Source organism: Solanum pennellii, chromosome 11 (genome assembly GCF_001406875.1).
Source record: "Solanum pennellii chromosome 11, SPENNV200".
Classification (NCBI taxonomy): domain Eukaryota; kingdom Viridiplantae; phylum Streptophyta; class Magnoliopsida; order Solanales; family Solanaceae; genus Solanum; species Solanum pennellii.
The window spans coordinates 44880892-44899495 of NC_028647.1; the positions used below are offsets into that span (position 1 = coordinate 44880892).

General features: G+C 37.7%; 1 pseudogene; it reads left to right on the forward strand.

Annotated features, from left to right (window-relative positions):
* The window catches only part of LOC107003859, a 78386-nt pseudogene that overhangs the window by 22958 nt on the left and 36824 nt on the right, over nucleotides 1-18604 (forward strand).

The following is an 18604-nucleotide window of genomic DNA, read 5'->3' on the forward strand; positions in this document are numbered from 1 at the left end:
CCAGGATCAAATAATACAGAAGCCATGCAATCACAAACCAAAAGATTACCTGTGATAACAACATCATATGTCTCCGCTTCAGACCGCCCGGGGAAAGCGTAACAATGGGCCCTATCGCCTGTCTTTCCGTTGCCCCTACCAGGTTGTGTTGTAGTGGCTCCAGTTTGCCCATCGCCCGGCCGTTTTGGTGATCACCATTACCTCGACCACCATGTCCTCCAGAATGACGGCCTCTTCCATGACCACCTCTACCTTTGACTATGGGAGGTCTGTAACTCTGTTTTGGACAATACCTCTTAATGTGTCCTGTCTCCCCACATCCATAACATTCTCTGGATTCAAGCATCGGTCTCTGTGAGAATGACGAAGTCTGGGAATAACCTCCAACCTCAGAGAAATGTTGACCGGTCTGAGGTGGACCCCCAACTACAGTCTGTAGTGAAGACTGAATGGATCGGGCCGAATAACCCCCTGAGCCTTACCCTCTGGAGTAAGAACCATTAAACTCACCTCCCTTACGAAACCTTTTTGATGTCGATGCCATGGTGAAATCATCTGGATTCACTCCCTCAACCTCTATCACGAAGTCTACCACTTCCTGAAAGGATTTTGCTGTAGCCGCTACCTGTAAGGCTGTAATCCGCAACTCTGACCTCAACTCCTTCACAAAACGGCGAATCCGCTCTTGTGGACTAAAACAAAGCTGGGTGGCATATCTGGATAGTGCACGAAACCTAGCCTCATAAGCAGTAACCGACATCCTGCCTTGCTCTAGGCTTAGAAACTCATCTCTCCTCCTATCCCTCAAAGTACGGGGTATATACTTTTCCATAAACAAGCTAGAGAAAGATGCCCAAGTCATAGGTGGTGCCTATGTTGGTTGACACTCAACATGTGACCGCCACAACATTTTGGCGTTCCCTTGAAACTGATAGGTCACAAACTCAACACCAAATCGTTCTACTATATCCATCTTGTGTAGTAGCTCATGACAGTCAACCAGAAAATCGTAGGCATCCTTAGATTCAGCACCCTTGAAGACTGGAGGTTTCAATTTCAAGAACTTACTGAAAAGTTCATGCTGATCACTTGTCATTATAGGCCCTGTAGTCAGACGAGGAAAAATGCCTATTTCCAATGAGGCATCCATGTGGGGAGCCACAGTAGCTGCATGTTGTACCTCCGGAACCTGAGGTGCTGGTGCAGAAAACACTGGAGGTGTCTGGCCCTGATCAGATAACCCGCTAAGATAAGCAAGAACCTGATTGATCATCTCTGGGGTAGGTTGGGGTGGTAATTCCTTATTCTGCACTTGCTCACTTTCCCCTTCCTCACCCTCTCTCACTACTTCCTCAGTCGGTGGAGGAGTCACCGCCCTAGTACTAGATGGGCCAGGTGCTTGTCCTCTTCCTCTAGAGGACGTCCTCCCACGACCTCTCCCACGGCCTCTTGCCACTACTCCTCTTCGAGCTACAGCCCCAGTGGCTGGCTCAGATGCATCTTGCCTTGTCGGTGTTGGTGTTGGCGCAGTCGTTGCTCTAGTTCTAACCATCTGCGAAATAGAGTGAAGATGGTCAGATACCAATTTGTCTCACCTAGTTACCAATTGGATCCAAGTAATAGCACGAAAGAAAGAAGAAAGAATGAAATTTTCCTAAAGTCTTATAGCCTCTCAAAGAAAAGTAAAGGCGTCCCCCTACCGCTCCTTAAGACTCTACTAGACTCGTTCTTGTGTGATGAGACCAACGAACCTAATGCTCTTATCCTAAGTTTGTCACGACCCAAAACCGAGCCGCGAGTGGCACCCACACTTATCCTACTATGTGAGAGAACCAACCAATCTAACCCAAACATTTCAAACATAATGAACAAAATACAATGCGGAAGACTTAAACTCATTAATGAAAATCAATTCAATAACTTCTAAAAACTCAACATCTATTATTCCCCAAAATCTGGAAGTCATCATCACAAGAACATCTATCCTCAAATTACTAAAACTAAGAGTATCTAAGAAAGCTAAAATAAGTAAAAGCTAGTCCATGCCGGAATTTCGAGGCATCAAGACATGAAAAGGAAGATCCAGTCCAAGCTAGAAGCATTAGCTCACCCTGAAATCCGATGTAATGAAGACTGGCTAGAGTTGCGGTTGAGTTGAAGATGACGGTACGTTTGCTGCACTCCACAAATTAAAAGAAAGAAACATACAAGTAGGGGTCAGTACAAAACACAAGTACTCAGTAGGTATCATCGGCCAACTCAAAATAGAAAACAGTATATATCAGATAATAAAATAAAATCAACTAATATTCTTAACCTGCGGCATTTACAATTACCATAACCCTTGGTCACAACACCAAGCACATCAATGAGGACTCACGCCTCCCCATCATACTCATTTGGGAATTAGTTCTTTAAGATTTAGTATATTATTATAATTCAAGATTTCATTATCTTTATTCCTCTTGTGTCGGTAGGTGACACTCCGCTCCACTACTACTATCCTGGTGTCGGAACGTGACACTCCGATCCATATACTATCCTGGTACCGGAACGTGGCACCCGATCCATATACTATCCTGGTGTCGGAACGTGACACTCCGATCCATATAATATCCTAGTACCGGAACGTGGCACCCGATCCACATACTATCCTGGTGTCGAAATGTGACACCCGATCCTCTATTACTATCCCGGTGTCGGAACGTGACACCCAATCCTCTAATCTCATTACTTTAATTCATCAAGCCTTCTTTTATACCAAGGCCTCATCATTCTCATTCTTTAGTTCATCAAGCCTTCTTTTATACCAAGGCATCATCATTAACAAAGTAAATTTGGGATTTAAGATTCAATAGCCTCATCATGCTAATTCATTACAATTACATAATCACATCATGCAAGCACACAATTAAGCATATAGAAGACTTTACAATACTATCCAACACATATCATTCGCTATTAAGAGTTTACTACGAATAGCATAACCCATAACCTACCTCCACCGAAGATTTCGTTATCAAGCAAGCAAATCCTCAAAATCTTTGCTATCCTCTTCGTTTCCCTCTTCTCTCGATCGTTCTCCCTCTCTTGTTCTTTCTATTTTTCTTATTCAAACCCTTTTTCTTTTACCCTAATTAACATATAATTAAGTATAAAAGATGACAAAGTAACCCACTAATTAACTCAAGGTTATCTCCTTTAACCCCCACGTAATTGAATTATTAATATTAAACCACTAACTTTATAATTATAAGCAGGAATAGTCCAAAACGCCCCTTAAAATATTTAACAGAAATCCAACCCAATCAGGGTTTACGCAGCCTGTGACGGCCCGTCGTGCCTGCGACGGTCCATCCTGCTGCTTCCGTCACGGAGTTCAGAGACTAACTTTCACTTAAGGGTCTGTGACGGCCCGTCACGCCTGTGACGGTCCGTCCTGCCATTTCGTCGCGAAGTTCAGAGAGTCGATTTCAGTACCCAAATTTCAGAATTCTAAGTTTTTTGGAACGAGACCCCCTCGACGGTCCGTCGTGCCCATGACGGTCCGTCGTGGGATCCGTCGACTCAGCCAGTTTTTTCCAGAATAAAAATCTGCTGCTCAAAACGACTAAACTGGTCGTTACATTTAATTAGTTATTTAATTAATATTGTGGAGGGTCTAGGTGTAAAATGTTCAGTGATGTCAACCGAAAATGATGTGGTGCAATGTGTAAAATGTTTGTTGTTCTCCGTTTTGAAGCATTAAAATGGCATGTTTAATGATTGGATTTAAGGTGCATAAGATGTGTAATTTGTTATGTTTAAATGAAGTGTAAGGTGGCTGATCTTAAGTGGAAATATGTAAGATAAAACAACAATGAATCTACACTTTAAAACGCGTTAAATAAATTGTGAAAATACCACAAAACGAATGTATGACTGTTGTAAATCAAGGCTAGAAAATATAGTCAAATTTCCAGCAATAGGTGATGGAGTTTCATCACGAATACTTGAGGTTTGAGAAGTTTAAAATAAATTTAAAACATGTGAGGTCAGTGCGAATTGAACTCAAGACCTCTCTACATGAAAGCTGGAAAAACAAAGAGAGGTGTGAGATTCAAACCGAGAGCTCTCGGCAAAGCAAGAGAGTAAAGAGAAAATTTAAAATAATAAAATAATGAGAGGAGTGGGATTCGAACCCACCACCTCTTGGAAGAATGAGAAGGTAAGGAGAAAATGCAAATTAAAACAAGGTGAAGTTGTGGGGATTCGAACCCACAACCTCTTGAATGGATGATAGAGTTAGGAGAAAAATAAATAAGAAAATAAAATGTGGAGAGTGGGGATTGAACCCACAACCTCTTGAATGAATGAGAGAGTTAGGAGAAAAATAAAGGAGAAAATAAAGTTGGAGAGTGGGGATTGAATCCACAACCTCTTGGATAGGTGAGAAAGTTAAAAGATAAATTAAAAGAAGAATAATGAGCTTGTGGGGGATTGAACCCACAAGCTCCTTGCCTTAAAACGAAAAAGGGGAGGAGAAAAAGAAAAAAATGTTATGGGCTTAATGGGAATCGAACTAGGGTCTCCCAAATCTAAAATATGCAATTATCAAGTTTCAATTAAGATTAAAAGTTGTTCAAGGGATTCGAAATCGGGTTCCCTTGCTCAATTCTGTATTGACACATAAGTCATACGTAAACAAATATTTAAAGAATGCTGCCTCTAAAGATCAAAATCAATATCTTGGCATATCTACAAGATGCATAAGTCTTGTACCACAAAATCTTCGGTAAACATGAATCACTTAGACAAACTATGTGTGTTGACTCATAAGTCTAGCATAAGTTTAAAAGTAAGTGAACCTAAGATGTATGTGATGAAATGATGTAAAACCTAGAAGGGGTTAAGTAAGAGTGTGAAACACACTAAATGGCCAAGTGCATTGGCATATGATGAAATGAATATTCATGTAAAGGGGTGACTAATTACGAAGAGAAAATGTGCTAAAGTTAATGAATATGGTGACAAAATGATAAGAGGATAATGTGAAAGATGAGAGCAATCTTAAATGAGTCTAAGTAAATGTTACCAAAACGTACTCACTTATGAGAGTGTAAAGTTAATGAAGAGAAAAGTCTCTATGAACACTCTAATGAAAGTATTGAAGTTAATGCATACTTAATGCTAATGATGAGATGAGAAATCATCTAATGAGCTATGATGTCCTCATTCTAGAAGCCAACCTCCATGATGTATGAGTTGAATGTAATGGAACTTTATACAGAGCAACGATAGGCTAGCTATGAGCGGTGATGCCTTCTTTCGGGAAGGACGGAGGTTCACATAACTCTCATGAGATGAGACTTCCCCGCATGTCGGGTATGGGTCTCCTTATATCTCCTAGTCTTCAAACCTATACTGCTAATATAGGGATCTAGCAGGTTCAATTTCCATATACGGTAGCATGTTTTAGGTAACTTTTGTCGGTGATTCCACCTCTTTTTGGTGTGGGGGAGACAGTGGATTTCATGATGCTCACATGATCTATGTCGGTTAAAATTAAAGTTCCCAAAGAATGAAAAAGGTCAGCCTGAAACGATGCACATAATGAAATGAATGATACAAAAGGTGTAAGGATATGATAATCAAGAGGTGAGCTAGACTTAAGTAATGACACTAGGTTATTCTTTGTCATTGTAGAGAAAACCCGATGAGAGTCTTAAACTAAATCCTAGGTATGACTGGTGATTACACTAGTAAATGAAAGAATGAAAAATGAAGTACGTATGAATGAATGAAGCAGACTCTGTGTTTGCTAAAGAAGGCTACTTAGTTGAGGTCCCATATGTTGAGCCCTCATTTTGGCAAGTCCTAATGTCAAGTCCATGATTCCAAGGTCTCATGGCATATAAAGGATTATATGAACTACGTGATATGATATGTGAAATATGTTATATGTTGTTTGCAAAATGATAAATTTGATGATGCATGTTAGACTTATGGCATGACTTTCCTAATCCAAATTTGATAGGTCCATTGACTTTCCAGATCCAAATTTTGTAAGTCCACTGACTTGACTTTCGATAAATCATATTGTTAGAAAAGAGCTATTCTTACTCACATGTCCTTGGTGTGTGATTGCATATACCCATTTTTAGTACAAGTGTGTACTAATTCAATACAATTATCTATTTTTAGGTGCAGGCATAGGTGGACGTTAGATTGTATGGTACAACGTTACAGCTATGCGGACGTGGAGCTTTCATTCGGACTTGGTAGGCCCTCATGCTTTTGAGGCTGTCTAGTGTTATTATCTAGCATAGGTGTAGGCCTTAGCTAGTGGAGCATGTTCCACTAGTGTTTCATTTCCCACTTCAGTTCAGATCTTGTATTCGTACCCATTTTGAAAACTGCACATTTAATGCAGCTTTGAACTATGTTTTTCATATGATGATCTTAATGTTAGATGGTTGATTTTGAACATTTATGAGTTTAAGTAGAATGTCTTATACGAATGTTAAATAACAAAAAGTTCAAATTTTCCACAAAAATTAACCTAGATGAAGTAAAGATGACGTATGTAGGGCTGTCTGCGATCTTTGAGAGGTCAACGACCCAGTCTCGTCTAGGGTCTAGATTTCCGTCATGAAAAAGTTTGTAACGGAGCCCTAGATTAAATTCTGAGAATTATAAGTTCACATCAACCACATTGATTAGTTTCTAAGTCATGGTAGTGAAGTGCACCACTATCCTTAATTAGTGACTGCATGATGCGTAGGAAAATTTCCCTTCTTCTAATCTTATCGTGCCTTTGCTAATGTATGATTACTTGGTGTCATGAGTGTGTCTAAAATTAACTCTTGTTGTTTTCAAAGAATGAATTCCTAAAGAAACATTGGTCAGAGGAGAGGAGGAGCAGCTACTGGGGACAATCAGGTTCCACCCTAGGCTGCAGCTGAAGGAGTGGCTAGGCCAGTTAACCCAGCTGGGTTGACTGATGCTGAGTTGCGGACCGCTCTGGCTCAGATGGCTCAGGGCATCACCATGAAGGCCCAGACCATGACTGCCCAGGTCAACCTGCAGAATGTTGAGAGGGAGAGCCTACCAGTGCGTAGCATGGATGATAGGCTGCGAGACTTCACGAGGATGAATCCTCCTATCTTTACGGGTTCCAAAATTTCAGAGGATCCCCAAAAGTTTGTGGATGAGGTCCACAAGATTTTCGTGGCCATGGAGGCCACAAATACTAAGAAGGCTGAGCTGGCTTCCTATGATCTCAAGGATGTTGCACAGACTTGGTGAAAGATGTGGCAAGATAGCCGAGCGTTGGGCGGAGTTCCGGTCACTTGGGGGCTGTTTAAGACAACTTTTCTAGATATATTCTTCCCCAGGGAGATAAGAGAAGCCAAGGTTGAGGAATTTATCAACCTGAAACAAGGATCGATGAAAGTCGGGGAGTATTCCCTGAAGTTCGTTAAGCTGTCAAGATATGCCACTTCCCTAGTGTCTAACAACAAGGATGAGATGAGCAGGTTCCTCACAGGGATCATCGGAGATCTGGAGGAGGAGTGTCGGTCTGTGATGATCCATGATAACATGGACCTCTCCAGGCTGATGGTGCATGTCCAGCAGGTAGCGGACAACCAGAAGAAGAGGGGCGCTTGTGATGCTAGGAGGCCTAAGACTTCTGATCAAGTATGTCCTCCAATGGAGGAAAGAAAGAACAACTTCAGTATTCGTGAACAACACAGGTTCAAAAATGGGCAAAAGAGTTCTGGGAACTCTAACTTCCAGAGGAGTGCAGCACCTAGAATAGGTAGACCCGAGGCCAAGAAGGGTAATGGAGGTGATATGCAGAGTCCTAAAAAAGACTGTGCTATGTGTGGCCATGCTCACAACGGAGAGTGCAGACAGGGCACTAATTCTGTTTCGGATGTGGTAAGAGTCGACACACAGGGACTACCCACAGAACAGGGGTTAGGCTGGAGGTAATTCTCAACCTAGGCCTTACCCACAGGGTACAACAGCAGCCAAGCCTCCTAAGAGGAACATGTTCAATAACCTAAAGGGCAGGGAGGAGCAGGAGAAGTCCGCTGATGTGGTCACGAGTACGCTGCAAGTATTCTCAACTTCTGTTTACGCTTTACTTGATCCAGGTTCTACGCTTTCCTTTGTAACTCTTTTGCTTGCTCTAACTTTTGAAATATTGCCTGAAGTTTTGCATTATCCAATAGTGGTTAGTACACCTTTAGGAAAAAAAGGTAAGGACTAATACGGTATACAAGGGTTGCCCAATATTTGTATGCGGTAAGACTATGTGTGCAGACTCGGTTGGATTACCTATGCATGATCTTGATGTTATTCTTGGAATGGAGTGAGTCCAAGTAGTGAGTGAGTTTCAAGATGTATTTCCTAATGATTTTCCTGGAGTTCCTCCCCCTAGAGAGATTGACTTTTGTATCGACTTAGTACTAAACCAATTTCAATTCCTCCTTATGGAATGGCTCCAGCTAAACTCAAAGAGTTGAAGCTGCAGTTAAAAGATCTCATTGAAAACGGTTCCATTCAGCCGAGCATATCCCCTTGGGGCGCTCTAGTGTTGTTTCTAAAAAAGAAATATGGAACCCTTAGAATGTGTATAAATTATTGACAGCTCAACAAGGTCACTATCAAGAATATGTATCCACTCCCCAGAATAGATGATTTTTTTGACCAACTCCAAGGGTCTAGTTTCTTCTCGAAGATTGATCTTTGTTCAGGGTACCATAAGCTTAGAGTTAGGGATGAAGATATCCCAAAGACAGCCTTTCGTACCCGTTATGGTCACTATGAGTTCCTAGTGATGTGATTTGTTCTCACTAATGCACCTGCTGTATTTATGGACCTCATGAACAAAGTTGTCGATGAATACCTTGACTCCTTCATCATAGTAATCATTGATGACATTCTCATCTATCCTAAGACCAAGGAAGAGCATGAACAACACTTGATACTAACCTTGCAGGTACTTAGACAACACCAGCTGTATGCCAAATTAAGCAAATGTGAATTCTGGATCAGATCAGTGACCTTCCTAGGTCATGTAGTGTCTGATAAAGGTGTGGAGGTAGATCCCAGGAAGACTGAAGCTGTTAAGAACTGCCAAAAACTTCTTACTCCCACCGATATCCGTAGCTTCTTGGGATTAGCTGGTTACTATCGCAGGTTTGTGGAGTATTTTTCTTCCATTGACGCCCCACTCACCGCCTTGACAAATAAGAAAGTCAAGTCTCATTAGGCGGGGTCTTGTGAAAAGAGCTTCCAAGATATCAAGGATAGACTCACTTCAACCTCGGTGCTTACCTTGCCAAAGTGTGGTGTGAATTGCACTGTATATTGTGATGCCTCTAGGGTTGGTTTGGGTTGTGTTCTTATGCAGGGTGGTAAGGTGATAGCCTATGCGTCCAGACAACTCAAGGTGCATGAGAAGAACTATCCAACTCATGACTTAGAGTTGGCAGCAGTGGTGTTTGCACTGAAGCTGTGGAGGCACTACCTGTATGGAGTACATGTGGATGTTTTTACATACCACATGAGTCTCCAATACGTGTTTACACAGAGGGAGTTAAATCTACGTTAGCGAAAATGGTTGTAGCTGTTAAAGGACTATGACATGAATGTCCACAATCCATGTAAGGCTAATGTTGTAGTTGATGCTTTGAGTAGGATGAACATAGGAAGTAAAACCAAGTTGAGGATGAGAAGAAGGAGTTAGTGAAAGATATAGACAGACTAGACAGACTGGGTGTGCAGTTAGTTGACTCAACTAGTGGGGCTGTTTAAGTTCATCCTATTTCTGAATCATCCTTAGTAGTTGAAGTCAACGAGGGTCAGCATCTTGATCCTTTGTTGATGGAGCTGAAGGACTCAGTGTTGGTTATGATGAATGAGTGTTTTTCTTTAGGAGATGAGTCATACTTAGGTACTAGGATAGGCGAATAGAGGGCTAGACCAAAGAATGTGAGAAGCGTGTTCATTCTAGGGTAAACCTTAGAGTATTTCTTTTATAGCATAGGATTATACCTATTGCCTCGTTCGATTAATAGGTAAGATGATAGCTTAATACTCCACTATTGGTTCATGTCTATTCCCACTGCACGATGTAGTTAGATTATTAATGCTGGTAGGCGATTAGAGACGAGGAGATCATGATCGTAAAATCAACTTTGTGAATCAATAATGAGGTTAACCTGTCGATTGCCAGGATAAGTTGTTATTATATTTCAAATTGGTGTATGCTATAACCTTGTTTGTATCTGTTTTAATTGTAGTAATTAATATTTGATGCTGTTTAATTTAGTCGATACAACCAATTTTAAATAGTCCGTCGCATAATTTATTTTATTTACAATAAAGTTAGTGTTTGTTGATTTGAAATACTTTAATTTGGGTTGGATAATTCAACTAGAAAAAGTCTATGTACAACTTTAGTGACCATGTGCTATTTGACTGATTCAAAAGTCACTAAGTTACTAATAGTATTTTTTAGGAAACTTTTATGTATTCAGTTTATTAGCATTAGGAGTCCTAAATTAGTTGGAGTTAGTCAATAAGCAGGTCGTGGTATAGCTTCCTAGTTTCTCTCTTAGTTTGTTGTTTTTCAAGTGTTATTTATAATCTTGTACACTAGTTTTCTGAGATATAAGAAGTACTCAAGTTTTTCTTTGCTTTTTTCTACTTGTATTATCTTTGCTTACCTCATGTGTCAACAATTGTGGTATCAGAGGTTGAATCCAGGTTAGAATTTATTATTTCCTTAAGCAGGGATTGACAAAGTAAAAAAAAAAGAGTGAAATTATGAGATTTTTTTTTGAAGAAGACAAAAAACTTCCATGGCAGGGAACGCTACAACAACATTTTCTCATCCCATGATTCCAATTTTCAAAGGGTAGAATTATCAGTTTTGGAGTCTTAAGATGAAGACTCTTTTCAAGGCTCAAGAACTGTGGGATGTAGTTGAGACTGGAATTTTGGAAGAGAATGCAAACCAACAGAGAGAACAATGAAAAACAGATTCGAAAGCTCTTTTCATGATCAAACACGCTCTTCATGATGATATTTTCCGTCACATATAAACCGCGAAAACCTCCAAACAAGCATGGGAGATTCTTAAACAAGGGTACTTCAGAGATGACAAGATGATTGCTGGAAAATTTTGTACACCCACTTATATCCAATAACATTTTTTTCCTTAGGTCATATACTTGTGTACTAAGGCTTCAAATTTTTGTGTCAGTGCCATTAGTCGAGAAGGATACAAGATTGCTTCTTCACAAGAATCAGGTCACACTCTTATAATATGTTCTTCAATAAATGTTCCCTATCGATAGACAAGTGGTAAATGATCTTAGGTGTACTTATGCACCTAATAACCAATCTATCCCATACATATACCCAAGCTTGAAAATTTATAATCTCAACTGAAATTTAGAGTCCATTGATTGTGTCTCCTCTAATCAGTATGAATAGATTTTTTAGGATGAAAAACAAAGAAAAAGGACACCATGCAAAATGTTAGAGAATACATCAAGTCAATGTTTTTATGGAGAATGACCAAGAAGCTTAAAAAGTACATTTTGAGGGAGAAACTCCGGGTTGCGGAGCTGGAGCCAACACGTGAAAAATGATTTATCGTCATAGTGGAGTGCGCAATAAGGCATCGCAGAGTGGATCAATTTGTTCACAATATGCAGCGAGAGAATAGGTCCACGATGCTGAACTGGACGCCAAATTTTCACCACATGGTTTTATTTTAGACTATAAATAGCTCAACTGTGTATTTTTATTATCATTCAATTTTTGAAAAATGGGAGAATACACTTTGAGCGGTTTTGCTGACTATCTCTAGGGATTTTCTTTTACACTTTCATTTTTGTAAGCACTTTTATGATCCTTGAACATTATTTGATGACGATCAAAACTATGAAGTCCTTTGGGTTCGATAATTTGACTCGAAATTTTTTTGTTCTACTTGAGTGACCATATACACTTGTGTGTACTCCTAGACGCAACAGTAAACAAACATGGTCATGATTAAATATGAATAAAGTTATGGAATGTTGTGGATCAGGGGAGTTAGATGTAGGGAAAGAAAGTTAGTAAAGTGTAGTTGTATTCTTTCTAGGTAGTATGAAGTATCTTAGTTGTCTTCATAGGTTCAAGTGACGGTAAATGGTTAGATGATTGTGGATGGGCATTTGAATCCAATGTATTTTCATCAATATTGTGGTTACTTGGCTAGTAGTAACTTCATAAAATTTGTTTCTATTGACGACAAGAGACTGCAATTCTAGGAAGTTCTATTTTAATTATATTTATTAGCTGCTTTTTTTTACGTTTATTCAACCTAAAATACATTTTCTGTATGTAAGTCTGTGATCTTGTTCAACATGGTATCAGACTTGAATCATGTTGTTCCATCCACTTTCGTAACCTAATCGAATAACCTTGCATCGAAAATCATTGTCCAATAGAAAAATTCTGCTTTTCCCACTAGAATAGTTCTTGGTGAAAGGAATTATAATTTATTGGAAAATTGACCAAACCATCACCAACTGATCCAACGTATGGCACATGGATCACCAAAATTCACAAAGTTGGAGTTCTCTTATTGACTCAATAATCCCTCATCTGAAGCAAAGATTTATTCGCTTGGCAATCACTCAAGAGATATGGGAAGCTACTTCAAAAACATTATATGATGGATCCATTGAGACTCGCTTATTTGAACTGAATCAACAATCTTTCACAACCAAGCAAAATATTCGACCTTTGTCTACCTATTCTAACGAACTCATTGCAATTTTCAGGAAATTGACCATTGGACAGCTTCACAAGAGAGATCAGTGGAAGGGATTGTACAATTATATTTTGTGGTTGCTATGCTTCGAGTTCAAATATTTCTAGGTGGACTTGATTTGGCATTTGATCAAGTTCGTGGTGAGATTTTGCGAAAAGATCCAAATTTGATTTGGAAATTTGTTATGCGTATGTAAGTAGAGAAGCAGAACAAACACTAATCATGGGAATTTCTAGACAAGTCCCTAAAAGTTCAGCCATGGTGATTCAATGTGATATACAAAAGAGTCAAAGTATTTCATCATCTGGAAAAACAAATAACTTTGTTTGCAATAATTGTGGTGAAAAAGGGAACACGAAACAACACTTCTTTGAGATTATTGTATATCCAGAATGGTGGGATTTTTCAAAAAAACCACGAAAGAACCTGACTGGCAGAGCAACAATAGCAATACTAGGAGAATAATCACAACCTACGACCAATGTGAATTAACCCGGTAACTTGATGTTAATTCTGTTACTTCAAAGGAAAATTCATGGATAATTGACATAGGAGCATCCGATCATATGACTAGAGATTCTAATAAGTTACAAAATATTCATCCATCCTCGTAACAATTTTATTTCTACGTCTAATGGAAATACATGTAATATAACATGGAAGGGTTATATTAAGTTGTCTAATACTTTGCCTATTGAAACTGTTTTGGTGGTGCCGTCCCTCCAAAACAATTTGTTGTGTGTAAGCCAAATTACTTCATCTCTTAATTGTACTGTTACATTTTGGCCCTTATTTTGTATCTTTCAGGACATTTGGACCCGGAAGACTCTTGGTTATACTGTTAAACGGGGCGAGCTATACTATCTGGAGTTGGCAGAGAATACAGAGCATAATTTTGGGCAGGCTTGTCATACAAGTGGAGTTGAAAAGGCTAAAGATAAAATATGGCTATGGCATAGGAGACTAGGACACATCTCTTTAGGTTATCTTAAGACACTTAGACTAAGTTTATTTTCAAATTTAGATGTTTCAGATTTCCAATGTAATATTTGTGAACTAGAAAAAAACCATCGAATTCCTTATTTTCAAAGTTTGAATAAATGTTCAGAACCTTTTATTATTATACATTCTGATTTGGGGTCCAACAAGGATCCCCTCTATTTCAAAAGCTCGATATTTTATCACTTTTATGGATGAATGCACTAGAATGACATAGGTGTCTTTACATTACAAGAAAAGTGATGCATTTATAGCATTTAAGGAATTTTACAATATGGTGCATACTCAATGCCAAAGGACAATTTGAATTTGGAAGTCTGACAATGCTAGGGAGTTTATTGATGGTTAATTTGGAGAATATCTTAGTTAGTTGGGGATACGACATGATTCTTCATGAACATATACACTACAACAAAATTGTTTAGCAGAAAAAAAGAATAGACAAATTTTGGACGTAGTTCGTGCCTCTCTTTTTGGTACGAACATGCCTCACTTTTATTCGGGGGAAGCATTAAAGTCTGCTATTTATCTTATCAATCGAGCCCCTTCCTGGGTTATTGACTTTCAAAACCCTCAACAAAAGTTAAAGACATTTTGCACGATAGACCATCTACCGAACCTTGAACCTCGTGTTTTTGGATGTAAAATCTATGTCCATATTCCAAAAGTCTCAATAGGTAAATTGGATCCCTGTGAAAAAAGATTTGTGTTTGTTGGGTATTCAGACTCCCAGAAAGGGTATCGATGTAATGATCCTCAGAATAAGAAGTTATACGTTATATTATATGCCTCCTTTCATTAGAACAGAACCTATTATGGAGGGGGAGTTTCCAGTTCAACTCTTTATAAATAGAATGTGACTGAATCAGTTGAGCTAAAGAAGCAAGATACTGGAATTCCAATAGACCAAAGTGATTTCTTACACTTGGAAGAACTTCAAGGGTAGATTGAGTAAGAATACACATGTAATTAAAGATATTTCCTCGAATCATCCTATCGACTCTTCAGCCTTTCCAAATATATATGAGAGGATTGAAGTATCGATGCATGATGAAGATGTCGTAGAAGACCCCATATTAAAACCATAAACTGAAGAGTCCTCACAGAATGTTCAAGAAGATGTTCCACCTGAGGTAATTCTCAGTAATCCTTCTCAATTGCCATCACTAGAAAATAATATGAACATGATCTTAGAACCAAACCCAAATATCAAATTTGTAACTATATCTCAAGTCATAGATTATCAGATTCATATGCTCTAACTGTTAATCAATTATCCAAAGTATCTATTCCTAGCAGTGTGCAAGATGCATTAACAGATCCTAAATTGACCAAGGCAATGTAAAAAGAGATGGAAGCATTACAAAGAAACTCGACATGGGAGTTAGTTTCACTGCCAAGAGAAATAAAGACATTGGTTGTAGATGGTATATACTATAAAACTTAATGTAGATGGTGGCATTGATAGATACAAGGCAAGGATAGTTGCAAAGGGTTATGCTCAAAAGTATGGAGTTGATTACCAAGAAACTTTTGCACTAGTAGCCAAGCTCAAGAGAGATTGGCCTTTACGAGAGTTTTATGTAAAAAATTCCTTTCTACATGGTGAATTGGAGGAAGAAGTACATATGGAGTTTTCTCCAGGAATTAAGCAAGGAACAATGCATAAAGACAAAATTTGTAAACTGAAAAAATCACTTTACGCGCTAAAACAGTCGCCTAGAGCTTGGTTTGGGAGGTTAGCTTCAGAGATGAAGTTTGTTGGTTACTTGCAAAGTATCTCTAACGATACGTTCTTTATTAAACAAACGTGGGAAAAAATAACAACATTGATTGTATATGTAGATGATATGGTATTAACTGGTGATGACCCCAAAGAAATGTAGAAACTAAAACAATACTTAGCAACCAAATTGGAAATGAAAGACTTAGGACAACTGAGATATTTCCTAGGTATTGAAGTGTCAAGGTCGAGAAAGGGAATCTCTCTTCCTAGAGAAAGTATGTATTTGATTTATTGACAGAAACTTGATGCTTGATTGCAAACCAGCTGAAACACTGATGGAGATGAACAAACAACTTGGAATTTCTTCGAGGAAACAATTAACAGACAAACTTAGCGATTACTGGTAAATTTGATCTATCTAACTCATACTAGACCTCATATTGCATATGCATAAGTATGGAGAGCCAATTTATACAAGCTCCAAGTATAGAACACATGAATGCATTCTGTAGGATCCTAAGGTATTTGAAAAATGCTCCTGGAGAAGGCCTGATGTACACAAAGAAAGAACCACCAAATACTTAAGGTACACATACTCAACTAGGAGATCGACTTCAGGTTACTTCACATTTGTTAATGGTAATCTTGTTACCTAGATAAGTAAGAAACTAAAAGTTGTTTCTTGATCAAGTGCAGAAGCAAAATTTAAAGGTATGACACATGGTTTATGTGAATTATTATGGATCCAAAGAGTTCTGCGTGATCTTGGTGTTGGAAGTGTTGGAACTATGAAGTTGTTTTGTGATTATAAATTTGCAATTAAAATAGCACAAAATCCAGTGCAACATGATCGCAGTAAACACGTTGAAGTGGATCATCATTTCATTAGAGAAAAACTTGATCAGAAGATCATCCAGTTTCCAAATGTAAAGTCTATAAACCAACTCACAGATGTCCTTACAAAGGCAGTACCATGAAAAATATTTCATAAAGAAATTGACAAGTTGGGCATGATAGATATATATGCACCATTTTGAGGGGGACTATTGACGACAAGAGACTGCAATTCTAGAAAATTTTATTTTAGTAATATTTATTTGCTTTGTTTTATACGTATTCTACCTAAAATAGATTTCTAGGTTTATTCTTTGTTATATAAATACATGTATTAGTACAATGAATAAGAATATGAACGACAGATTTCTCTATGTAAGTTTGTGGCCTTGTTCAACAGTTTCTTTCCAACAATTCTTCATTAACAAATGTGCTTGTTGTATCACACATATAAAACAATTTATCCAAATGATAAAAAAAAGAAAGTAATTTGAAGACACAATTGATACTGGAACCAGCAGGAGCAATAACAAGGAAAAATAGCTTCGTGAAAAAAGAACATATCTAAATATAGGAGCTCTCTTATTAGCTTGATGTGGTACCTTGTAGCCTTATGTATTTAAAAGGTATCCAACAACATGTGAGGTGTTGCAATTGATTCAGATTTGGCTTTGTGGACATTCAAAATTGTAGGAAAACAAAGGCATCCAATATCTCATAGGCAATTTTGATTGGAAAAGAAGTACATCTATTGTTTTCAAGACATTTTGTTGATGTTTGATCTTTCATTTGAAATTGGTCTTCTTTTAGAGATATGAAGGCTTCCATAACATGTAGTGTGTTACTTTTGCATATGATGTACTGAGTCCAAGTCGATCAACTATGGTAATCCATCACTATCAAAAAATAATTGTAATCATCATAAGTGGGTATGTGGTATGATCCCCATAGGTAAATTTGTAGTAGTTCAAAAATTTTGTTGGTAATATTAGTATTTCCCTAGAAAGTTATACTAGCCTGTCTTTCCATAAGACATATGATACAAGTGAAGGTTGTCTAGTAGATACTCGTCGTTTTACAAAGGCAGATGTCCTAATTTAGCATGCCACAAAATTTTACCGTCATAAGTGCGAGATGCTGGTAAAGATTGGTAGCAAATTAGAGAGAATCATTAGTAGAAGAAGACGAATCAACAAAATTTTGAGGAATCAAAGAATCTGCAATTTTGATTAAGTTTCACAATTCTCAAATCATAAGTTACTGTCAAACAAAATTTGCAGCCAACAAATGATCATGGAAAATTAAAGTTAAAATATATAGAGGTTCAAATATAAAAATTTAAAGGTTCATTGAATAAAAATTACCACCTAAGTAAAACTTAAAAGGTAGGAGAGGAAAGCCCACTATTTAAAGAAAACAAAGGGTAGAGTGAACAAATGATTTTTGTGTATTACCAGAATTGTTATAACTATTTGATAATGTTACAACTCTTCGAAAAGGTCAAAACCTTTCATAAAAGTCGCAATTGTTCATAAAAGTCCTAACTTTTCATAAATGTCACAACTTTACGGAAAGTTTTGATGCTTTGGAAAAGTTACAACCCGTCGGAAAGTATAACTTTTTATAAAAGTTACAACTCTTCATAAAAGTCACAATTTTTCATAAAAGTCACCACTTTTCATAAAAGGAGAAGGCTAGTTTTTGAAATAAAATAAATTGAAAAGGAATCCTGAATGTAGTGGCGCCACTAGGTGGACTTAGGTTTCATAGATAGAATATAATTTTTAATTCCACTTAAAAAAATTTCAGTAAAATAATATATAAATTTCTCAATTAACTAGATAACTAGCTCATATTTATTTACACAATCAATTGAGAAGTCCATATGATAGTCAACAACAAGACCATCATTTATTATGTTATAACTATTAACATACTAAACAATATACAAAAAAATAGTTCTAAAAAATAAAATATAGTCGTTCTTTTCACATGTTCATATGACTACTGAACAATATAACATGAAATACATGTGCAGACACATTTACATAGGTGACAAGAAAAATATACAACAAATATCGTTTATAAGGTAATATTATTGAGATACCGCAACTTTATGATTGAACCTTAGTAAATTGAAAAATTAATATATCATTTAACTAATAAAAAAATCATTGACCATCTTCATATGTTTGCGTGAACAAGATATATATATATATATA